Source organism: Mytilus californianus, unplaced genomic scaffold (genome assembly GCF_021869535.1).
Source record: "Mytilus californianus isolate M0D057914Y unplaced genomic scaffold, xbMytCali1.0.p SCAF_37, whole genome shotgun sequence".
Lineage (NCBI taxonomy): Eukaryota > Metazoa > Mollusca > Bivalvia > Mytilida > Mytilidae > Mytilus > Mytilus californianus.
Genome location: NW_026262687.1, coordinates 343170 through 357575, shown reverse-complemented (window position 1 = coordinate 357575; position 14406 = coordinate 343170). Strand labels below are relative to the sequence as shown.

Below are 14406 nucleotides of genomic sequence, written 5' to 3'. Positions count from 1 at the left end.
AGATATACATATAAATACAGTAATACATTAGGTATAGAACCACTAATTCAGGCCCGGTCGGAAAGAACATACAAGAAAGTAGTACATATTTTAAACAAAATAGTTCCTACGCATAGCTGTATCTTTGTCAATAGTGGGAATATTTGGGTAGTTTTAGTATCAAATGAAAGCTTGGGGACTTGGGATCACTGTAGAACCCTTGTTGAAAGTTTTATTTGAATAATAAAGAAATGTATGAAATTTTAATAGGAGGGCTCATTTGGCCTGTTGTTCAGATCAGAAGTTCCTGTTTTTGTACTATCAAACTTCCGGGAACCAGTACGCTCTAATATGCAATTAAAGGTATGTTGATTTTTTTCAGCACAAGTCAGCATAAGGTACAGTTTTGACATGAAATAACTGCCACTTTATTTGAACTTCAGACAAAGTAGCCATTTATGCTTGAAATTGCAGAATTTAACATAGAAAGCAATGGGGCTATGAATTAGTGGTTTTATACCTATTACTGACACGCATGTGAAATTCTATTTTTAGAAATCATACCCTTTACAGTGAAAATTGGTCACATTTGTTGTCAGAAATCATGTTACATTATTTTTTTTATGTAACAATTATGTTAGTGTCAAATTACAGCCCTCAAATTGCTACAATAAGGTAGTTTAGCCTTTTTTGGTCATTTAGCATGCACACAGTTAAGATTTTACCTGAAATTTAAATTTTTGGATTATCTAACACTGAAACCAATGAAACTTGTATATTATGACTAGTTTATAGTATAAATATTGTTTTTGGTCAAATTATCTAGTGAGTGTTCAAGTTTTATTGTGTTTCTTGGTGAATTATTTATTTCAAGGAAAATTGGTGTATACTTATATAGGAATTCCAAAATCTCTCTTGAAATGCATTTTATAACCATTTTAGCAAATTGTCTAGCTTGGAGATACATAAATTGCTCTTGTTGACCCATGTTTGTACATAAGAGTATGATTTTTTTACCAAATCACTCTCCTTTTCCAACATGTAGAAAAAAGGGGGGACAAAATTATCAATTATATTTTATGTTTGGACCACTGTATTTATATTCAAGGAAGAATTTCTGATAAAAATAAGACATATAGGTAAGAACACTGTTATTTGAGTAGATATTAACAAATCAGAACTGGTAAAAATTGAAAAAGTGTCATATCTGTCACTATTGGTATCCATATGTAGTTTTCTTTGTTTAATGCATATGTTACTACCAGTCCAATTTGAGCTTGAATTCAGTGATATAGTGTTTTGACAAAAGCTTTATCTGTTTTTCTATGCTAGAAATAGATCATAGAAGGAAATTAAGTCAAGCAGAAGTCAATATAACAAGTTTGGTGCTGTTATAGGTATAGAACCACTAATTCAGGCCCGGTCGGAAAGAACATACAAGAAAGTAGTACATATTTTAAACAAAATAGTTCCTACGCATAGCTGTATCTTTGTCAATAGTGGGAATATTTGGGTAGTTTTAGTATCAAATGAAAGCTTGGGGACTTGGGATCACTGTAGAACCCTTGTTGAAAGTTTTATTTGAATAATAAAGAAATGTATGAAATTTTAATAGGAGGGCTCATTTGGCCTGTTGTTCAGATCAGAAGTTCCTGTGTTTGTACTATCAAACTTCCGGGAACCAGTACGCTCTAATATGCAATTAAAGGTATGTTGATTTTTTTCAGCACAAGTCAGCATAAGGTACAGTTTTGACATGAAATAACTGCCACTTTATTTGAACTTCAGACAAAGTAGCCATTTATGCTTGAAATTGCAGAATTTAACATAGAAAGCAATGGGGCTATGAATTAGTGGTTTTATACCATTAATGCAAAGGGATTCGGAAACATGGTTTCCCTTATATTAATCCGTCTCCCTGTCAAAAAAGAAAAAGGGAAATAACTGCACATGAAAGTTGATTTTTTTTTCGTCAGATCGTTCCTATATAAATGTACCGGCGGCGGTGTGTGTTTCCAGGACTTTGTCCAGACTGGCACCCAAATCGCGATCCCAACCATGAAAGACGCTATATGCCAAATCGCTTAAAATCTACTAAAAATTGTTGAACTTGTTTAAACACGAGTAGATTTTCCTCTTGACTGAGAATATTGCTGCCAAACTGGAATGATTTTATACTGTATTGGAACGGAATTGTTTCTATCGTACGTTTTTGAACAAGAGAGTAATTATTACACTCGAGAAAAAAGTGCTTACTGCTCTCGATTCTACCGCAAGGACAGTTTTTACTTTCAACCAGATTTCTCTTAAATAAATGTTCATTTAGATTACTGCAATCCATCCGAAGTCTAGCATGAAGTATTTGTCCCTTCCTGTCTCCATAAAAAAATAATTTGGTATTTTACTTACGTTTTGATTAAGGTAACGTTTAAGTGTAAACTTAGATGGACTTAATCTGATATCGTCCGGAATAGCATTCTAGGATTGAATAACTGATGGAAGAAAATATTTCTGATAAAATGCTGTTCTACACTTTATATGTTGCGTGTCATTCGTTCGTCTTGTGTCATAGTTATGAGTATTAAACAATTGTTTAGGGATAATACCTTTAGATAATCAGGGGTCTTATTGTGAAACATTTCATGAAATTTTAAAATTTTGTGTTTTTTACGTCTTTCTGATAGTGACTCCCATCCCGTTTCGTCGTATAATTTGTTTATGGATGATCACTTTGTACTACCAGTAACTATCCTAGTCTCTTCAACTTGCATATTTTCTAATTTTTCACTAATATAGTCTGGAATGTTGTCCCAAATAATATCTGTTTATTCAAATAAAGGTCGGATAAAACTTAGATATATAGTTAGTAAATACTTTCTTTTGAATTTGAATTTTAAAGCACGATAAAATTTAATCTGGGTGTTATCTTTTCAATTTTTTTATTGACATGAGAATGCCACGAACCATCCTCATGAAAAATTAAACCAAGGTGTTTATGGCTTTCAACCCCTGAAATTATATTATCATTCATATAAAGAGGGGGATGATGGGGTTTTACTGTTTTCTAGGAAATTGTCATAGCTTCAGTCTTTTTTGCATTAAAGTTTACTAGCCATTGGATTGACCAATTCTTGATAGTCTCTATATCAGAATTAAGTTTGCTCGCTGCTGCATATTCATCTTCAACTACTATGAAAAGGGAAGTATCGTCAGCATATAGTTTTATATTACAATCCTTGTCGCTTACAATGTCATTTATATATACTAAGACAAGTAAGGGGCCTAATATTGATCAATGAGGGACGCCTGCATTTACACCAAAAGTATACGAGGATTGACCAGAAATAACAACTTTTCGTTTCCGATTTGATAAATAGCTCATAAACCACTTTAATAGGTTTCCTCTTATATCAATATTTCTAGGTTTATGAATTAGACATTAATGCCAGACCCGATCGAAAGCAGGACTTATATCAAAATAGTCTTCTATATATTCATTATTTACTAACAAAGGGGGGTGATTTGACGCTTTCGAAGGCTGCCCAGATAGATTTCTCAAAAACTTCCACCAATTCTTTACATTTGTTTCTGGATTCTCTAATACATTTACATGTTTTTTGAAAAAGTCAAGTTTAGCTGTTTTGATAAAATGTATGAACTGATTCCTAATATATCGAAATTGCCGCCAAGAATCAGCAGTATTTTTCTTTTTTGGCATTTTGTGAAGTCTTTTTCGGCGCCGAATTAGTTTTTTTATATGACCAGTTAGCCAAGGCGGGTCTTGAGATCTAACTTTGACAAATTTACAAGGTATATTTTTGCAGCTATTTTTAATATTATCCCATATTATTGAATTCACTTAGCAAAAACAGGATGTATTTCTTTTTAGAAAATCGAAGTATAAGTATTTTTTTTTTTTTGTTCCCATTTTTAATATAGCCATCCAATCCTCCAGTGCAGGAAATCAAAATCCGAAATTCCATGTAAAAAAATCAGATTTCTTTTCATGTTAATGTTCGAAAATTAAAATATTATGTAATAATAACTCATATACTTTTCTCATATAGATGTGCTTACAATCAACAGTATTTATCAGCGGTACTTTGCCGCAAACGAATGAAAAAAATACCAAAGCGCGCCATTTTTCAGTTGACGTCGGCCGACGCAAAATAGTCCTATTGTTACGTAGGACTACTGAGAGCCGCCGAATCCAATTTTGGCCAAAAAGGCACATCTGGTTGTCCAACTGAATGGGGTACCAGTTCAATATAAAAATCATTTGAACAAAGGCGTCACTCATCAGATGAATACAAATATAAATACATATAACAAGAACACAGTGTAGACGTGACCGGGTACTTGTACATCCTAACAACAAAAAGACACTAATATCTGAGGGAACTCGCAAGTCAGGAATATGATATTTGCTTTTAACTAGTTCTGTCGGTTGATGAAGTTTGATTTGTCAGTGTTAATGGACTTTTCCTTTTTGTAATGCTTTTCTTATACGGAAATCATTTTTTCAAAATTTGAAAACGAAAACTTTTCATTTATTTTTTTTATGACTTTTTCTCTTCTATTTTGTGCATAGGTGTATACTGTACTCTAAATTTAAAAGTATGTATAGAGAGTCGTGTAAACAAAGACATATTATGTGGTTGGATATTTGATCTTTTAAAATGCAAGATATATACAGGTAACAGTTTTTTTAATCGCTTGGTCGACCACCAATCGGATAGCGTTTACTATTTGACGTGAAGAATTATTAATACTAATCATCGTGGTGTAGAGATTGTAGTGAAGTAAGAAGTTCATCATATTGGTTATTATTCACGTCAAATAAAATTTAAAGACAAAGAATCATTTTCATGAAATGGAAGAATTACATGCGGAAACAATTCACGAGTTCAGGTAGGTGTTGTTCTCGTTAAACAACTAATTTTCTAATTTTCTCACAATTGATAGTTTTTTAACGTTGACAACTGATTGTTATATTTTTATACAATAAATTTAACTAAAAAATACACCATTGAAGTACATTTGCTGTGCCGAGATATCTGGGAATATGATTGTATTTCATATTGTATTGTACATTGTCATTTTTTATCAGAACCATTGCACAAATAATTAAACTTTGATGCATAAATATCAGCACAACGTTGAATCCGCAAATCTGTACAAATTTATATGATTGGCTAGTAATTGTTTTGATATTTTAATCACTGAACCACACACATTGGTCTTTATTCATTTTAATACATTTAATGTTTGGCATATTTAACACTAAAATTGGTAATAACTGACATACGTATCTATATCGCAGGAAGACAAGAATTCTAAATACAGATTGCAGATGTTCATGTATTTATGAGACTCAACAGTCGTTTATAAAAGACCAACGTTATAATTTACCCAATCAAGGAAGATATTTTATCAATCAAAGAGGAAGAACTCAAAAATGTATTTTTCCTTCTAATTGACCTTTCCATAAATATCCTTAAAAATAGTAGTCATGATAAAGTTAACAGTTTTATTTTCCACATTATTTTTTGTTGGGGTATTACTGTTGTGAAATAATAGATTGGCGGTGACTATCGATCTCTTCCAAGACATTACTAATGGAAACCTTTGATACCAATACATTATTTAAATTGCTACACACAATTGAAGTCTCAGATTGCAACAAAGACAAAGGAAAATATGGGAAAATATATGGTCGACTTTTAAATTCGAACTTGTTCAAAACATTACTGATAAAAACCATAGGTATGTAGGTTTGAAAGCTGTTACAATTTTATTGTCAAAACTATTTATATTTCCAAGGATGTAACTCCGTTAAAAAATGCAATGAACTTTTTAAGTAAATTTTAGAAAAATCTAGCAGAATTGTTCATATGAAACTGAATTTTATAACTGGACGAAAGCACAGACAATCTCTAAAATACCTGATATTTAAAAAAATTGTTATTATATATCCTGTGAAGTTAATTTACCCATTGAAAGCTGTCAATAGCTCAGACAAAAAAAGTGTTATTATTTTTCGCAATCAATTCCATTCAGACAAAGAACTTTTGATAGCATGTAGAGAAACTAACGGCATACATTGTATTTTGTAGCAAACTTAAAAGAGGGGATCATTTAGTTGCCATTGATCGAAGCAAATGTCAACATGGCATATTCATCGGAATTTTAGATGGTGTCGTCAAATTTGGTACTGATGATAAAGATCGCACAATCGTCCCAGAGAAGGTTGATCTATTAAAGTTTGCAGATGATGCACATGAGAAACTTGCACGAATAACCTACGAGAGAGAAATGTGTATTGATCCTACAAAAACGTTATGTTATGCTTTAAATACAGAGTTACTTGATATTAACGAATCAGGTGCTCAAAATGCTTTTAAGTGTAAAACAGGTGAATCAGCATCGGAACAAACTTTGCATGTCCTTCGAAGAAGTACTGATAAATTAATGGAGATGCACTATCAGCAAAAAACTGTGCAGCAATTAAAGAAGATCAGAGATAGTGCGTTTTGGATGTTTAAATAGTACAACATATCTGACACTCGCTAAATGCTATACTAATCAAATAGGTTATAAGTACAAAACCACTGACAGTGCCACAAGCAGTTCAATTGACTAAGCATAACCTAGACATATCAACTAGAACTATAAATTAAAAATTGAATAATAAATTTGTCGTATAACTTGCCAAAAAAACCTGTAACAAAACAAATTATATATACGGATGTCAAGTCAAGCTCGATTTCAATTTTCAAATCTGTATGAAAGGTTTAAATATAAATCTATTCTCAGAATGTTTAAGGATTTTTACAACCATTCGGTTTATACCAATGCTGGTGGACATTAAATCATGTATTACCAGCCAGTGTTCACCAAAGTATTTCACAATAATGTTGAGATAAATAAGAGCTCGGGGATAGCCTTTTGTAAAAAGGAGATATAGGGTAAAAAATCTGTTACACCAGTGCAGGTTTTACTACTGAAACGGTCATTTTAATCTGATTAACTCTGAAATGGCCGAATTTTCCACAAATAATATTATTTCCAATTGTTCAGTACATGTACAGTACACTTACTATCTCGATCGATTAACGACTAGTCAGTACTTGGTCAGGTAATTAAGAACACATAGCGTTCAATCCAATACTGTAAAGGACATATTTATCACGTCAGTTCATCGATAGAATAATTGTTTGGGAATTTTCAGTAGCGTTTGATACCAGGTAAATCTATCAATTTGAGTCATAAGGTTTTTCTCTCTCTATACGAGTTTGTTTTCAATACCCTGATTTCTTAATTGTATCTATTTCCTTCCGTGAACATTTGTTTGCTCTGTTTAATTGTCCAAAATAAAATATATGTGACAGTTGAATAAGCATAAACTACCACTAAAATGAAATATTTGTTGTTTTTTTTTGGAATAACGTACACATTTACCTAGCTTTAACTGCCGGAAGTTGCTATTGACAAACTTTTTAAGCTAACAATCCCCGCTTTCGGCAAACCTTGAGGTTCTAAAATTTGGATATTGGTCGGCTTTGTTCTCTCTTAGTTTCTCGTGGGGTTTTCTTCCTTTTTTTATTATGTTGTTTAAAATAAAAAACTTTACCCGAAGAAAAGTTCAACATTGGTCAAATTACTAGTACTTTAATAAACGAGTAGTTAATTATTAATCCCTTGCCGTACAAATAAGAACCCGGGAAATAAACGGATACATTCGTATATGTCCGGCAAATAATGTCATTATGACAAATACCATATTCAGTTATTATGTATACATGTATGTATATTGTATAATCATCACAACTGTATATTATTGCTTATGTCCATAATATCATTCCACAAATTCCGACTTTGACCGAGTGATAATATAAGTCCAATATGCGTTCCGTGTGCAAAATGTCGTCTCTTCTCTGGTCGGTGGATAAACACCATTGCATCTAAGATTTTCTACAGGACATTTATGAGTATGAAACACAATCCCTTAACGGACTCATCGTACACCTATACAATCATTGAATGACGCTGTTGGTATTTAAACAATATTTGTTTTGTGATGAAACAAAAAATACATTATCAGATACTATACTATAGATATCAGAAGATGTGGTGTGAGAGCCAATGAGTCAAATCTCCATCCAAGTCAAAATTTGTAAAAGTAAACCATTATAGGCCAATGTACGCAAAATACATGTTATTGCGGCAAAGAAAATAACTTATAGTAAAACGATAAAGAAAAATAAGAAGAAATGGCAGGTATAAACGCACAAGAGACAGATTATTCGGTCTGCACATGTCTTTATTCCTTATTAAAAAAAGACAAAAATTGTTTTCATTGTTGACGGCCGTACAGTATCTCCTTATTGAAATTTTGAATAAGATGTCACTGCCAGTGTTCATGTATAATAAATGATTATATTGAAGAACTTATGTTTCTATTTACGTAAGTCTTACATCCACATTTTTTCCTCCAACAAACAGTCTGATGTATAATAAGTTTATAATGTACACTTTTTTAAAGCTTCGTGTGTTGAGTTTGAACATGTTCGTTTCAGCGAAAATAAACAGTGAAAATGAATCGAATGCTTGAGGATTTTATTTGTCAGTCAAGCATGTAAAGTTTTTATTCCACGATTATGCTTTATCTACAATACTGCTCATTTCCACGACATTTCACTAGTAGAAAGATTTTAGTCTGAAACGGTCATTTTGGTCTGATCAAGTCTGAATTGACTGAATTTACCGCTAGGGAAAAACGTTAAGACTTTTCAGATTTTAAGACGCTGTTCAGATATATCGTGTTCAGTCCGTTCAACCATGTCAAGATAAACAAGACAGAAGGCTCTAGCTGTTAAAAAAGATATGTTAAGACGGTTTTAGACGAATTCAGACCAAACATAAAAAGTGATGTTCAAACTTTTCAGATCGGGTTAAGATCCGTAAAGTGTCTCAGAATTATATTAAGAGTTACGCCCCTTCATATGGATGATACATTTTAATTACAAAAAATGTACAATATAAATTCAAGAATGAAAAAACGTATATTTTGAATAATTTAAAATAAAATCATTGTTTGAACTTTTTTTCTGTTGGTCTTTTTTTAAGAGATTAGGGAATTAATATATATATATAAACTTTTGTTAATTTGTTTTGTTGACGAAATAAATTATTCGCCAATAACCGTTTATGATTTTATTTTATTTCTTATTTGATGTTAATTTATGTATTTATCTACTTATTCTTTGAAAAAAAGTAATTGCAAATTCTAAACATAACAGAAAAAAAAAAGATTGAAATACCTTATAAATGGCATGCGTCTGAAGCACGTTTCTGGATTTCACTTTATCAGGAACGATCAACGCAAAATACGAATATGTTTATGTCAGATAATTCATATCGTTAATTTCGTTATCTTTCGATACTTTCCTCTAAAACTTATAATTACTTCGTGGCATTGAATAATCATTCCCCGTGCAAGTTATTCTTTTTTTATATTTGGGCAAGCGTCTTTTTTTTTTTTGGCTTTTATTTCGAAAGTGATGCGTCTGAACACCAAGGCATCATCAGGAAACCATGTCTTCAAGTGCACTAATATTCTGAAAACTGCACTTAGATCGTTACGAGACAATGTTAAAACTATAAATAATATACCATCGGAAAGAAGAAGATGTTGATGGGGGTGGGGGGTTGGGGGGGGGGGGGGGGGGGGGGGTTACAGAATAGAGAATGAGGGACAACAAGTATAACATGTATAAAGAATAGAGAAAATGGAACCAAAAAAAATCAAGAATAGAGATTAATAAGGTGCTTGAATAAAATGAATTGATAATAATAGACAAAAAGTTTAAAGAGTAGAAAAAAACGGCATATAAAAAATTAAACAATACAGAAATGAAGGACTCCTTCTAGATCCTCATAAAACTTTTCGTTAAAACAATATAACCTAATTCAAGTTCAGCATCGAGTATGTATCCTTGTAAATGCGTGAATTCTTTCTGTCATTTTAATAACAAACTTACTATTTATATAATATGTATTTATTTGTTTATTCAAGTTGCATTACAATAAAATAATTCTTCTTCGTCTTCTTCTTCCTCTTATAGTAATTGATGTATTCGTTATTTAATATTTTCTGTCTATAAAGACTGAGTTCGATGGCTCATGCCAATAATCAAAAGGTAATAAAATCAATGATCCTTAAAATATTAAAAACTTGGCAATTACAATGGCTATTTCACAATTACATCATATGTACACCTGTCATGGTATCATAGCTTCGTACATGTATGTGTAGTTTAAGGTTCTAACATATTTTTTAATAGCTTCTTTCTAAACACTATTGACGACATTGTTAAAACTACACGACCATATCATAAATCTCAAAATTAGTGGTTTAAAAAAAATATACGATTATGACCAAAAACCAAATTAAAAACCAATTAACTAAATTCTGTAGGAAGTAGCATATATTTACATGTAGTATACATTGTTTAGTACTTTTATTACAGCGGTATATATATACTTGTTTTGATCAGAATATGGTCTGTATATACTTGTTTTATATACAGACCATATTCTGATCATATTCTATGCTAAGATATTGACAAGACAGAAATAAATATATTTAAAGTCTTTTTTAATCAATTCATTTCACAGCTGAAGCAAATGTTCTTTCCCATTGTTGAATAAAGGTTAAATAAATGTGAACAATAAAAAGATGTATATTTCTTAGGCATGAAGCTAGGCAAATTCTTAAGTATCTTTGATAGCATTTTTTTCCTTATCTATGTATGCTGATATATTTGATAACTCTAGGTGTTTACCTAAAATGAATTGTATATTGTAAAAGTTTTAGATTTTTTTTTTTGATATTTGCTAAAAAAAACATTATCCGAAAAACCTTATAATAGCGTTTTGTCCTTTAATTCTGTTTTGTGACCTCCTAACCTACCTTCTAATTGATACGTTAATCCAAACAGTCGGCAGTGTGTAATTTTCAAACATACAAAAATCGGCTGTGGTGTATCATGTTAAAAATATACCCATAAATTATGAAAGTTTTCAATAATTTTAGATTAGATTTTGCAAGGAAATGTGTTTTTGTTTTCTATTCATATAGCAAAATTGGATAAATTTTTTTACACAAAGATGTCGATAAATAAATTGGATACCCTGCATTTACCATGCATTTCATACCATGCGGACTTCTCTTATACTGAGTTTTACTGTACGTACTGTTGTGCGTTTGTTTTTTCTACATTGGCTAGAGGTATAGGGGGAGGGTTGAGATCTCAAAAAACATGTTTAACCCCGCCGCATTTTTGCGCCTGTCCCAGGTCAGGAGCCTCTGGCCTTTGTTAGTCTTGCATCATTTTTAATTTTAGTTTCCTGTGTATAATTTAGAGTTTAGTATGACGTCCATTATCACTGAACTAGTATACATATTTGTTTAGGGGCCAGTTGAGGGACGCCTTCGGGTGCGGGAGTTTCTCGCTGCATTGAAGACCCATTGGTGGCCTTCGGCTGTTGTCTGCTCTATGGTCGGGCTGTTGTCTCTTTGACACATTCCCCATTTCCATTCTCAATTTTATTTCAATAGCGTATTGTCAAATTGTTGAAAGATATTCTCCTTAACAAGGAATCCGTTAGTATTGAAATTCGGAGCGATAATCCATGTCTGACTCGGTCGGAAGAATGATGAATGATATAAAGAATCATGACGGAGGTCCATTCTACTAATTACGCTCCTCGGCTCTTCGAGGATGTAACTATAGCATTCATTTCCCGATGTACAACGAGGCATCTCATTTAAAAGAGGTCAAAATCCTTGACCTATGGGTATGACGTAGCTATACCTAGCTATAAATACTGCGGCTATTACCTGTGCCAAGCATATTATTTTTCGAGCAGCGAGTTGTCTAACTCGTTATAATCTGTGACGATGTCCAGAATTTTAAGATTTTGTAAAACTGAGAACGCTGTTCCAGTATAAAATGTTTTATAAACATTAGTTATCTTGAGAACTTAATATCCAAGTTCGTTAAATACAACGTATTTTATCGTTGTTCTATTTTCTTAAAATACACTTGTACTGTAGTGTGAATCACACATGTGCTTATCACGTAATCAATGGTGGACCGAACGTGTTCACATTTTAATAATTTTGACATTTTTTCGTCTAAATAAATTGATACATTATCGTAGTTATTTTAACACGAATTGAATCTCTATACAGAAGAATATGGTATAGAACCACTAATTCAGGCCCGGTCGGAAAGAACATACAAGAAAGTAGTACATATTGTAAACAAAATAGTTCCTACGCATAGCTGTATCTTTGTCAATAGTTGGAATATTTGGGTAGTTTTAGTATCAAATGAAAGCTTGGGGACTTGGGATCACTGTAGAACCCTTATTGAAAGTTTTATTTGAATAATAAAGAAGTATATGAAATTTTAATAGGAGGGCTCATTTGGCCTGTTGTTCAGATCAGAAGTTCCTGTTTTTGTACTATCAAACTTCCGGGAACAAGTACGCTCTAATATGCAATTAAAGGTATGTTGATTTTTTCAGCACAAGTCAGGATAAGGTACAGTTTTGACATGAAATAACTGCCACTTTATTTGAACTTAAGACAAAGTAGCCATTAATGCTTGAATTTGCAGAATTTTACATAGAAAGCAATGGGGCTATGAATTAGTGGTTTTATACCTATTACTGACAGGCATGTGAAATTCTATTTTTAGAAATCATACCCTTTACAGTGAAAATTGGTCACATTTGTTGTCAGAAATCATGTTACATTATTTTTTTTATGTAACAATTATGTTAGTGTCAAGTTACAACCCTCAAATTGCTAAAATAAGGTATTTTAGCCTTTTTGGTCATTTAGCATGCACTCAGTTAAGATTTTACCCGAAATTTCAATTTTTGGATTATCTAACACTGAAACCAATGACTTGTATATCATGACTAGTTTACAGTATAAATATTGTTTTTGGTCAAATTATCTAGTGAGTGTTCATGTTTTATTGTGTTTCTTAGTGAATTACTTATTTCAAGGAAAATTGGTGTATACTTATGTAGGAAATCCAAAATCTCACTTGAAATGCATTTTATAACCATTTTAGCAAGTTGTCTAGCTTGGAGATACATAAATTGCTCTTGTTGATCCATGTTTATACATAAAAGTATGGTTTTTTACCAAATCACTCTCCTTTTCCAACATGTAGAAAAAAGGGGGGACAAAATTATCAATTATATTTTATGTTTGGACCACTGTATTTATATTGAAGGAAGAATCTCTGATAAAAATAAACATATAGGTAAGAACACTGTTATTTGAGTAGATATTAACAAATGAGAGCTGGGAAAAATTGAAAAAGTGTTATATCTGTCACTATTAGTATCCATAAGTAGTTTTCTTTGTTTAACGCATATGCTACTACCAGTCCAATTTGAGCTTGAATTCAGTGATATAGTGTTTTGACAAAAGCTTGATGTGTTTTTCTATGCTAGAAATAGATCATAGAAGGAAATTAAGTCAAGCAGAAGTCAATATAACAAGTTTGGTGCTGTTATAGGTATAGAACCACTAATTCAGGCCCGGTCGGAAAGAACATACAAGAAAGTAGTACATATTGTAAACAAAATAGTTCCTACGCATAGCTGTATCTTTGTCAATAGTTGGAATATTTGGGTAGTTTTAGTATCAAATGAAAGCTTGGGGACTTGGGATCACTGTAGAACCCTTATTGAAAGTTTTATTTGAATAATAAAGAAATATATGAAATTTTAATAGGAGGGCTCATTTGGCCTGTTGTTCAGATCAGAAGTTCCTGTTTTTGTACTATCAAACTTCCGGGAACCAGTACGCTCTAATATGCAATTAAAGGTATGTTGATTTTTTCAGCACAAGTCAGGATAAGGTACAGTTTTGACATGAAATAACTGCCACTTTATTTGAACTTAAGACAAAGTAGCCATTAATGCTTGAATTTGCAGAATTTTACATAGAAAGCAATGGGGCTATGAATTAGTGGTTTTATACCATATGAGTAGAATATCTTTCTTGATATTCAAGGTAAGTGCAAAATGTACGAAGGTGTACTCGTATATTCTTGCTATAATATACCCACGTAGTGACGTACAATTTATACATGCAAAGTGTGGAAGGAAATAAAAATAATTTCCATTGGATGGTTTTATCATTGCCTTGAAACTCATCAATGTAGATTTCAGATTATGAATAAAATTATTTGACACTTGTAAAATGATACATTCATGTACATTTATTACCATATCTTTATAAAAGATATCCTCATATAGTTGAAATAAGACAGTAGAGTGTTTCAGTCTTATATCTTGGCATTGTTATAACATTAATTATGAATATAACAAACA

The 14406-nt window shown here is 31.8% G+C and overlaps 1 long non-coding RNA gene across 1 annotated transcript; it reads right to left on the bottom strand.

The window, feature by feature from the left end:
• Positions 1–367: 367 nt before the first annotated feature.
• LOC127736806 (uncharacterized) lies at positions 368–12879 on the bottom strand. The gene is made up of 2 exons (XR_007999185.1): positions 12715–12879; positions 368–499 (listed from the first exon to the last, which is right to left on the bottom strand). It is a non-coding gene; the product is annotated as an uncharacterized LOC127736806 (long non-coding RNA).
• Between the last annotated feature and the right edge of the window lie 1527 nt (positions 12880–14406).